The sequence below is a fragment of the Phocoena sinus genome, chromosome 2, assembly GCF_008692025.1.
Source record: "Phocoena sinus isolate mPhoSin1 chromosome 2, mPhoSin1.pri, whole genome shotgun sequence".
Lineage (NCBI taxonomy): Eukaryota > Metazoa > Chordata > Mammalia > Artiodactyla > Phocoenidae > Phocoena > Phocoena sinus.
This window is the reverse complement of record NC_045764.1, coordinates 168,111,902-168,124,069: the sequence shown is the minus strand read 5'-3', so window position 1 is coordinate 168,124,069 and position 12,168 is coordinate 168,111,902.

The window sequence follows — 12,168 nt, the reverse complement described above, 5'->3', positions numbered from 1 at the left end:
AAATATGTGGGCAATGATAAAATATTTTTAAATATATTTAAAGTATAATTAACTGTTTAAAGCAAAAATAGTTATCGATTTATTGCTTTTTGACTCCAAATCCTCCCTTCATTGCTGCTCTGCAAAAACCAATCTGGACCTTTTTAGTTTTACTGTGCCCCTGGGCATGATATTAAACTTTGTCAGTAGAGGGCGCTAGAGAAAGATCGCAGGAGGAAGAGACCTTATTCTCACAGTTCAGGACAAAAAGCATTAAATGAGATAAAAAAGAACCAGATGGATAGATAGATACATAGATTACATAGGTGATAGGAAGATAATAGATAGATAGATGGATGGATAGATAGATCGATTATAGATAGAAAATAGATGATATATAGATAATTAGATGATAGACACAGCATACATCTTGAGAGAAAGGAATTGAGCGATACTTCTTTAAATATACATATTTACATGTTTCTAAAGTCAGCGTCTTAATAAGAAAACACTGAACGCATTCCCACTACTGTAAGACAAGGCTACTCATCATATTCACATAGTCCTGGGGGTAGTAGACAAAGCAATTAGACAAGAGAAAGTAGCGGCATAGAATTGTAAACTCTCTCTATTTGCAGATGACATGTAATATACTTGCATAACCCTAGCAAATCAATGATAAAGCAAACTCAAACAATAAAGATTTCAGCAAAGTATCAGAATATAGACTTAACATGCAAAAGCAATGTCTCATATACACAAACAACAAGCAGTTAAAACACATAATGGAAGAGAAAACCCAATCGCAACCAAAAGGATATAAGACTTAGAAATAAACAAGAAATGCGCAGAATCTATATAGAGAAAATGATAAAATATTCCTTAAAGATGCAAAATTAGACTTGAACAAATGCAAAGATATTCCTTCTTGAATAAGATGCTCAACATCATTTAGATATCAGTTTTCCCTAAGTTAATTTGTCAATTTAATTGTATCCCAATAAAAATACTAGCAATTTCTTTTTCTGGAGATAAACAAGATAATACCAAAGTCCATATAGAAAAATAAGCATGCAAGAGTAGCTGGAAAACACTGGAAAGAAAAAGATGTCAGGGACAGGGGGTGGGGAAGATAGGGGACTGGCCCAACCAGATGTTAAAGCATACAGCACAGATACTTCAATTAAATCTATGGTACTCGGATATGAATAGATAGGCAGACCAATGAAATACGTTAGAAAGTCTGGCAATAGACTCAAGTACAAATGGAAATTTAATATTTGATAAAGGAAGACTTTTAAATAAATGTTATTGGGACAACTGGATAGCCATTTGAAAACAGAAAGGGGCTTCCCTGGTGGCGCAGTGGTTGAGAATCCACCTGCCAATGCGGGGGACTGGGTTCGAGCACTGGTCTGGGAAGATACCACATGCCGCAGAACAACTAGGCCCGTATGCCACAACTGCTTAGCCTGTGCTCTGGAGCCCGCGAGCCACAACTCATGAAGGCTGCACGCTTGGAGCCCGTGCTCCGCAGCTGGAGAGGCCACCGCAGTGGGAAGCCCGCACACCACAGCGAGGGGTAGCCCCTGCTCGCTGCAACTAGAAAAAGCACGCACACAGTAACGAAGACACAACTCAGCCAAAAATAAATAAAAGAAAATAAATAAATTAAAAAAAAAAAAGAAAAACAGAAAGGGTAAAATTAGACCCATTCTTCACACCATACTTAAGAATAAACTAAGAATCAGAGATCTAAATGAAAAAAAAAAAAAGAACTATACAAGTACTAGAAGAAAACATGGGTAAATTCCTTCATAATTTAGGTGTAGAAAAAGGCTTTTCAACCATGACTCAAAGTCCAGATGAAATTTTTTAAAGAATTGAGAAATTTGACTATATAAAAATATTTTTTTAATTGTGTGGTAAAAATTCATAAGCAAAGTCAACAGAATTAAAAACCTGAAAGAAGATATTTGCAAGGTATGCCACTGATAGAGGTAATATCCTTAATATGTGGTCTTTAAACATATGAAAATACGTTTCACTTCACTGAATAATAAAAAATGCAACTGAAAACTACACTGAGACACCATTTCCTATCCATCAGATTGGCAATAATGTAAAATCTTCACAGGACACTCTATTGGTTGCGTGGAAACAATCATTTTCATGGGTTGCTAGTGGGAATGCCGATGGGTCCTTGAAAAAAGAAACACAGGAAGGATAGACTAGAAACTAATTAAATGGTTACCTGCAAGGGAAGGGGGAGGACAGAGTGGAAGAGATGGGGGGTGGGGAATAGCACTTTTCTTCATGGAGCTTTTTGTATGCTTTAGACTTTTAGAATAATGTTAATGTTCTATATACTCAAAAATAAAATTAAATGAACAAATGAGGAAAGCCCTAAAACCAAGTGAAAAGAAAACAAATGAATTCAAACATATTTCAAACGGATAATATAACTATTCTGAAGGGGAGAAAAAGAATTAACCCAAGGAAATTTTCAACACGATGCTTGGACAATATGCCTCTAGTTTTAAGAATACAATACTGCAGGGGCTTCCGTGGTGGCACAGTGGTTAAGAATCCGCCTGCCAATGCAGGAGACACGGGTTCAAGCCCTGGTCCGGGAAGATCCCTCATGCCGCGGAGCAACTAAGCCCGTGCGCCACAACTACTGAGCCCGCGAGCCACAACTACTAAAGCCCGCGCACCTAGAGCCCGTGCTCTGCAACAAGAGAAGCCGCCACAAGGAGAAGCCCATGCACTGCCACGAAGAGTACCCCCGCTCACTGCAACTAGAGAAAGCCCACGCGCAGAAACGAAGACCCAGCGCAGCCAAAAATTAATTAATTAATTATTTTTTTTAAAGAAAGAATACAAGACTGCAAACAATCTTGAAGGCCTCTTTTCAGGTTCGTTTTTCATCATGGGATGAGGATGGCAAACATTATATGATCTGTAGGATTGGGCAAGGAGAGATACAAATACAGAATGAGGGAAGCAAGGAAGAATCCTGTGGGGTAGCACATGAATTGGAGGGATAAAATCATGGTTTCTAGTACATTTCTAAAATATGTGTATGCCTGGGACAATTTGAATCTCTAAATAAATACATACATACAAAACATATACATATATATAGTAAGAACAATAATGGATTAAAATGCATTGAATAAAACCAAGAGTCCATGAATCTGTACCAATAATGCTGATAAATAAATATGAAAGGAATGACGGATTTAGAGTATCACAGTAAATACTGATTCAGGCAACAATAGTCAATGGATGCTAAATCTGAGGGCATGGGGAATTCGATGAAAAACAAGATATTTAAATTAGTTTCAAAGTATCTCCTCAGCAGTGACTTATTACAAAGGGAGAAATGGTAGCTATATATTGGAGAAACGGACATTCATCTTAACCAAGGCATTAAAATTAACATCACCATTTAGGGACAAAGAGACGTAGCGTGCCTCTGGATGTGACACGCTAAGAAGGAGCCGACATCGTTTCTGTGATATTCCTCCCAAAAATGTATAATCTGAGGCTAATCTTGGGGATACATCAGACCAACCTGAATTGAGAGAACTGGTAAAATTTCAAAACGTCAACATAATAAGAGACAAACAAAGGGCTGAAGAACTGCTCCAGATTCAAGGAAACTAAGGAGACATAGCTCCAAATGCATACATGGTCCTGGAGGGACCCTACGCTAAAAATAAAAATGCCACAAAGGACATGAGTGGGGCAGTTGACAAAACTGGAACGTGACTGTAGCTTCAGGTTGTGTAACAATATTAAATTGGATTTCAGAAATTGATACCATTGATATTTACATAAGAGAATATTCTTGTTCTTGGGATTACCTTATCAGCTCAAATGGTTCCGAATAAGATAGCATGTGTGTGCGTGCCTGCGTACACACACCTTGCACCTGTGCATACATATATAGATATGGGTATAGAGAGAGAACGGGATTGTAAAACGTGGAAAATGCTTCAAAATTAGCGAATCTGGGTAAAGGGCTATAGAATTTCTTTGTAACTACTCTTGCAGTTTTAAGTTTGAAATTATTTAAAATTAATTTTTTTAAGTTAAAAACTGAAATAAATAAATAATGACCCGCAGCACAAAAGAAAGATAGGGAAAGGACATAACCCCCCAAGTAGAAGGACCATCTTAGTGAAAACCTGCTGTCACGCTACGTGGTTAACTGCCTTGGGAACCAGAGGTCTGGGTTCAAATTCAAGCTCTGTGTTTTTGAGCAGGTTAACTGACCTCTCGGAGCATCTGTTTCTTTATACCCATTAAAGAAAACTAATTATCATGTCCCTCTCACTCAAAGGGTCCATCTCAAGGAAAGAAAGCTTTGTTAGGTGCTAACTAGTCAAACCCCTAGTTACCCAGAAGTTATCCCCACCTCGCTGACCAGTGCCCTGAGCACATCTTCTCAGGGCAACCATAGCGAACTTGCCTGGGCCATCAGCTTTGCACCGCTGGGGACAGAAGGGATCAATCAGCAATCTTGTTAGGTGTCACTGGAGCCCGGTGAGCCAGGGTGGAGGAAGCCTGGATCAGGAACAGGGAATCAGAAGGCCCGTGGGGGGCGCTTCCCTGGTGGTCCAGTGGTAGAGAATCCACCTTCCATTGTAGGGGACATGGTTCGATCCCTGGTCGGGGAACTAAGATCCCACATGCTGTAGGGCAACTAAGCCTGTGTGCCACAACTACTGAGCTCACGCGCCTTAATGAGAAAGCCCACGTGCTGCAAACGACAGAGCCCACGTGCTCTGGAGCCTGCAGACCACCACTAGAGAGAGAAAACCCACACACCGCAACTAGAGAGAAGCCCGTGCCAGTGAAGAGCACGCATGCTGCAACGAAGATCCCGCGAGCCACAACTAAGACCTGACGCAACCAAAAATAAACTAAAAATAAAAGTAAATTACAAAAAAGCAGGCCCATGGGGAAGGGAGAGAGAGAGGCTGCTTGGCAAACAGCGAGCCATTTGTCCCACACGTGTGCGTGTCGCAAGGATTTGAGAAGCTTTTGCTTTTCTACCTCTGCACCTCGGACCCGCCCAAGCTTTCCTCTTGATCTCATCCACGCAGAGCAAACCAACTGCCGTTCTCTCTGTGTCCTGATTTCTCTCTGTTTCTCTGTTTCCTGGCCTGGTTCTGCCAATAACTAGCTCTAGTTGTTTTTCAGACATTTAGCCCCTTGGGTTCCAGGACAAATTTGCTTCAGAAGCCTCTGGACCCCCCCGTTCCGGGGTGGCTTTTGGAAGTATTGTGCTTCCTGCCTGCAGGGAGTTCTGGGAAGGATTGTACTGTCTCCCACGAGGTGACTCTGGTCAACACACGCCTTCCTATCAGATCTTTCCCAATCTCTCTCTACACAGGCTGGTGACGAGCTGAAATCAAATGCAAAGGGGAAGTCAGGTGGCCTGGTTCTATTCTGGCACCAACACGGGCAGGAAGGGCCTTAATGGTTGTGGACCTGCAGCTCCTCCTCTGTCAAGTCCAAATCCAGGGTCTCGGCTTACCTGTGAGGTTCATTCTGGCTCTAAGATCACAGAACAAATACCATTCATTAGCTCTTCCTACCGGGTACCAAGCTCTTTACAGGCACTACTTCATTTAAGCCTCATGACAGTCCTAACAGCGCAGCCCTGGCAGCCCCATTTTACAGATCAGGAAACTGAGGCAAGAAGAGGTTAAGGAGCTTGTTCAGGGTCACACGGCTGGTGAAAGAACTCACAGTACAGGGGCAGGCATTGAGCTTGACCTGCTGGGAGCAGTGCAGGGCACATCCTCGCTGAAGGTAGAGAACTTCTGAGCCACCCTTCCTGAGAGCCAGGACCCACCGCCTTAGAAACAGTGTTACCCAATGACTTCCGGGTTCCTGGGTGCTGCTGAGATACTCGTGGGCCAGAGGCACAGTTTGGGCCATTTTATGGAAAAGGAAAAGCAAGTTCAGAGAGGTTAGGTTACATTCCCAAGGTCCAGCAGCTAGGAATTTGAAGGACTTGGGATTCAAGCCCAGGGTGTCTGACAGGCCCTTACACTCTTTCCAACGCATTCTGCTGCCATCCTTTTAAAGATCCATTTCTGAAATAATGTCAGCAGTTTTAAAATCATCCCAGATGGTCAAATGCTCCACGATGACTTTTATGGCACCTCGGAAGCCCCCATGAACGCCGTGCTCCGCAGCCTCCATGCTCACTGGTTCCTCCCAGACATCTGGCCGAGCTGACACTCCCCCAGCCGGGAGGAAGCAGCCGCTGCCTCCTGGTGGCCCACTGCAGCCACCACTCAGCTGCAGAAGTCCAGGGATTCGAAGGCAAGGCTGACGCTGAGCAGGGGGTAGAAGGGCCCCTGGGCTCGGCAGCTGGAGTCTGTCAGGCTGAGCAACTTGGAGCTTGTCTCCCCCTGACATAGCAAGGAAAACATGGACGGCAGGAGCTGAGAGGAGCTAAGCTCTGCTTGAGTAAAAAGATAAGATGACCACATCTTTCATTCTTGAGGTCAAGGAGACCTCCCCGACTGCACATGCACAGAAAAGTTTCTCAAAGGTCAAAAAGGGAGGGGACACTATCCCATAATATGTGTGTCCATCTCCCAGAGACCCTCGTGCTGGAATCCATCTTGGCTAAAAGATGCACGCACATATTGCCTAAGGCCCTGGGTCAGATCAGATATGGGAAATGAAGCAAGATGATTGGCCGAAGGAAAACAGACCCAGAAGACGGCCCCTATGTAAGCGATTTAAACAACCACTTGAGCACTCATTAGTGAGGAGGCCCATACCCCTCTCCGGGTGTGTAGCTTTGCTTTGCTTCTGTCTTAAACAAACTGCTTCTCTGTGTGCTCCCCGACACGTGCTGTGCTTCTAATAAACTCTGTGCCTGTTTTACAGCCTCCGTCTTTTTGTAAAATTCTTGTCTTCAAAGAAGACAAGAGCCAGGGCTCTGCTCCTAGCCGCTAGCCCCTGGTGGTCTAGCAGTTAGGATTCCTGGTTTTCACCCAGGTGGCCCAGGTTCAATTCCTGGGCAGGGAACTAAGATCTCGCTCACAAGCCGCCTCTCGCCGCTGACACCCTGAGATCAACTCCCGTGCTGTCTGACCCAAGAACCCCCGCCGTCCAGCCTCGTCCGTCTCCTCCCCTCACTTTGACTTCTTCAGGCAGTCATTCTCAACAGAGCAGGTACTGCCTCAAAGGAATACTCTGGAAGTTTGGTGGGGCACTTCTGATTTCCACAAGGATTTGGAGGGGCGATGTCGGCACTTAGTGAGTGAGGGCCAGAGATGCCAGACGTACTGGAACATGTAGGCCTGTCCATCACAGTGAAGCGACCCAGGTCCCACGTGACTCCAGTGTCCCACTGCAAGTCCATACGGGTGAAAACCCATTTTATAAATGATCTGAGTCTAGACTCTCACAGTCCCACGGGTGTTTTATTTCATATAAAAACACCATTTCCCCCCAAGGTTTTAATTCCCACTGAATTTTCTACGAAGACAAATCAGAGGAAGATTTATACTTTGTTTTTCAGGCTCTGAGCATGACTCACCGTTGCAGAAAACCACATCACTGGAAGTGACTCTGGCTGTAGAGTGGAATGGCCAATACGCAGGTGTGCAGGATATAGGGAACTCTCCAACTTGTCCCACATCTGATGGCCTCGCTGCCTCTTCTAGTGTAGTTATGCCAGAGCATTTACATACTAAAAGAAACATTATTTTCTTATAGTTTCCTTTTTTCCCCTCCATATTATAAAGCATTATTGTTATTTTTTAACTTTTGTGGGTAGGTTCTATTAACTACAAATTTCACTTCAGGGTAGTAAGAGGCACATAAAATATTTATATTATAAACAGGAGAGTCTAATAGGTCTGCGAGATTTAGTCTTAAAGGGTCTACATTAGCCTCGCCTTTGGGTATTTGAGGATTCCAGTCTCACAAGTCCATCAACCTGGTGAAGCTGTAAGTTGACCTTGAAATAGGCTCTGTATGGCTGGTGGTAGTTTACCGGTCTCTCTCTCCTACTGGACTGAAAGTTCCTTGGTGGGGAGGCACCAGGTCTCAATCATCTCTGCCCCCGCCCCCCCCACCAACAGCCTTGGGTTGGGGACCCAGGAGGCCTCTGTGGGATCCAGCCCTCCCTTCACATGAGGTGTTCAGCACCTGTAGCAGCTGCATCCCGCAAGGAGCTGGATCTTACTAGGGCACTGCCTGGATTGAGATGTAGATTCTCGTGGAGGAATTGCCCTCAGAGTCAGGGTTGCAGGGAGGTAGGAGGTGGATGGGCCCCTGGGCCGGACAGCTGGTGTTTGTCAAGCAGAGTAAAACTGAAGCTTTGTTTTCCCCCAGACACTCCAAGGACGACGTTAGTGGCAGGAGCTGAGCTCTGCTGGAGAAAAGAGATAAATGACCACTCCTGAGGTCAAGGAAACCTCCCTTTCTGCGCATGTGCAGGAAGGCTCTTTGGGAATCAAAAGGGAGGGGGAGCCACCCCATACGAAGTGTGGACATGCACCCACAGGCCTCTGTGCTGGAATCCATCTTAGCACAAAGCGGTGCGCGCCTGTTGGGGAGGGTTCTAGGGCAGAGCAGGTGTGAAAAAAGAAACCAGGTAAACAAAGAGCCGGAAGAACTGTCCTATATAAGTGATTTGAATCACCTCTTTACTGCACCGTCCTCATTAGGGAGGGCGTCCACACTCCTTCTCTCCAGGTGTGTATCTCTGCCTTGCTCCTGTCTTAAATAAACTGCTTCTCTGTGTGCTCTCCCACGTTATGCTGTGTCTCTGACAATAAACTTTGTACCTGTTTTCGCCTCCTTGAGAAATTCATTTTTCAAATGGGGCAAGAGCCCCCTGCTTCTAGCCTCTAGTCCCTGGTGGTCTAGTGGCTAGGATTCCTGGTTTTTCACCCAGGCTGCCCTGGTTCAGTTCCTGGGCAGGGAACTGAGATCCTGCTTCAGGCCGCCACTCGCTGCTGTCTCTCCGAGATCAGCAGGGGCAGCTGGGGATTATGGGAAGCCTACCTCTCCATCTTGGCTTTTCCAGAAATGCCACCATCTCCAAGCGGGATGTTAATCAGTAACAGTCCCCCGGGGGTCACACTTTGGAAGAGCAAATATTTGCTGCACGCTTTCGGCTGTAAGCCCTAAGCTTCTGTCTTTGCCCTGAATGAAGGACCTCCCCAGGCACCTGGCGGCACCTCACTGGTAAGAGGCAGCGGATTAAAGGGAGGCCTTCACAGTGTCTGTCTAGTGAGGAATGGGGAGAGAAGACCTTCTTGTCCTCTCTGAGCGGGTTTCAAGGGAAGGGGGTGGGAACCTAGGCAGTGCCGAGCCCTCATTCCCGGACTGGATAAGGTGCGGGTGGGAGGTAAGAGGCGTGTTGTAGACATAGGGGGCTTCCTCGGCAGGAGGCCAGAGGAAGAGGCTTTTTTTTTTTTTTTTTTTTTAACATAAGGGATTCTTTTTTTAAATTTTTTAAAAAATATTTATTTGGTTGCACTGGATCTTAGTTGTGGCAGGCAGGCTCCTTAGTTATGGCATGAACTCTTAGTTGTGGCATGCATGTGGGATCTAGTTCCCTGACCAGGGATGGAACCCAGGCCCCTGCATCGGGAGCATGGAGTCTTAACCACTGCGCCACCAAGGAAGTGCCCAGGAAGAGGCTTTTAAGGCTTGAGATTTCAGGCCCGCCACACTCACTGTGCAAGCCCCACACAACTCCCTGGCCTTCTTCCCAGGGACCTGTCTGCCCAGGCAAGAGACTTTCCCCTGCTTCCAGATCTGGGGGTAGAGCTGCTGCTCCAGGTCTATTCAGGGCTGAGAAGTGGTGGGTAAGGGGTTGATTTCTTACTGCTTGGGTTCAATTTAGGATGCTGTATCCTTGTGTCATCCTTAAACAAAATTAATGGCAGTTACGATTAAGCGAAGATGAATTGATTCAGGAATAGCAGAGGAATTGCAATTTGGGACCAACAAACTATGGCAAACCATAGGCAAGTCCCAAAGAGACAAAGGCGAGGTTGGCTTTTATTAGGTTCAGGGAGGAAGCTGGGGAGTGTTGTTTTGAACCAAAGCCCATTGGAGGAGAATGGGAGTTCAGAGTCATGGTGGCTTCTCGTTGGCAGCAAGCGTGGGCAGTTTGCTGTTACTAAGGTGTGCGGAAAGCTTCCTTCTTCCTGCTGATCATGAATATTGAGATGAGCTGGAATGCATGAGCGCCCACCCTGCATGGCTTCCTGACTCCATTCTGAATCAGGTGTCCTCCATTCTTTTTCACTCATGGCATCCTCGGCCGCACCCTGGTGTTTGAGGGGATGCCCCCTGCACACAGATTCTGTCCTGTTCTGTAGATGAACAAAGACCCTAGGGGATGCATGGGACTGCCGGGTAAGCAGCGTGCAGGGCCGCCCAGTGTATTCCCTGGCTGCCACTCCATACTGAAGGTGGAGCTTCGAGGAAAGACTTAGCAGTCAAAAGGGGTGACATCTACTTGCTGTGCTGGGATCATTTCCTGATGGCTGTCAGAGACAGAAGTGATTCTGAATTTGGGAGTGTCCCGCTGTGGGGTTAATTTACAAAGGCGTGCTATATCCTGTGATATAATGAAGGCAAGAACCTGGGTGCGTTTGGTACATTCCAGGAGGTACTCACCCAGCATGTGCAGTACCGGCGTGACCTACTGAATGCAGGCTTGCCGTCTAGAATCAGACAGAGTTTCCTAAACGCTGACAGCTAGAAAACAGCAGGAATATTTCACTGAGTAAGGTCACGCCACTGAAGCTGTGGAAGGAATGAGGCCCCGGATTCTATGGCGCCCTTTAGCAAAAGCAAAGAGCGACGCACTGAGTCCTGGGGCCAGGGGTCACTTTGTAGCAGGCACAGGCGAGGACACATTCCCCTGCGGCGGGGAGAAGAGGCCTGGGAACCTCACCCTGTCGCCGCATTTTGCTACAGGTCGCCTGAGAATGAGAGTCTCTGGGAGCTCCCGTGAGGTCTGCAGCCTCGCCTGCCCCGCGCGCATTGGGGCAGTGGGTCCAGTGGGCAGAAGAGGGTGAGGGTGCATCCTGGTGACCTTCCAGACAGCCTCTGGGACACAGGCTTGGGGGTGTCAGCTGAGCACCAGGAACCGTGTGTGGAGGCAGGCAGGTGGCACAGCCCAGCGCACAGTTTATTCAGATGGAAACTGTACAGGTGCTCAGGAACCAGGCTCGGTGCCCAAGGATGTGAGGGAGGCCAGAGGGGGGGCAGTGGTGGCGAGTGCGGCGTTTGGAGACCCACTGCCTGTGCTGGAAGGCTGGCCCCACTAGAATAGGCAGCCTCGGGGCAGTGAGAGGAGGACACACTTCACAGGTCACAGTGAGGATGAGATGAGACCGTCCAAGTGGAGCTTTAGCCCAGGCTCGCATGGCGTGAGGCAGCTTGTTATCTGTCTCTGTGCTGGGGAGCTCCAGGGAGAGTGAAGGCGGGAGCTCCTAAGAGGAGTTCTGTAACTGGGCCCCAGGGCTGGGTGGAGTGCCCTAGGGGAGCTGCAGGGGGGATCCCACCACCGAATCAGGCAAACTCAGCATTTCCCCCTGCCCCGCCCCGATGGCCACCCAGACCCTCCAAGTCCCCAGGCAAACATGTCCCCAGGTCCAGGTCCCCGCAGCTCAGCTTGGACGGGCTGCCATATCGTCTAGCGATCAAGGGCAGTGCACGAAGCAGACCAGTAAAAGCCTGGGAAGACCTCCTGACTCCGGCCGCTGCTCTGACCGCACCCAGTGATGCCGGGCACCCAGACCGCCTCCTCTTCCATCCCCCTCTTCTTGGCTGCCTGCCACCCCGCTGGAGGAAGTGGGATGACTGGGGAAAGCTGGGGGAGACTAGGAGCTGCCCGAGGGCGCGGCCCTGGATGGAAACCCGAGGCGGTTTCACCCTGTGAAATAATGCGCCCCCGACTCAGGTGACAAATGGGACCCCAACTTGCTCAGGGTGTCCCCGAGGCAGGGCTCGGGGAGCTAAGCCCCGTCCCCCAGGGAGGAAGCGGGTCCCTGGAGGAGCTGTACCGGGACACAGGGAGGAGGTGTGCATCAGCCGTTAAAATTGAGCTCTGCCCTCTTTTCTCCCGAGGAAGCCTTGTTGCCAAAGGGAAGCCTCCCGGGCCTCCACGCTGCCCAG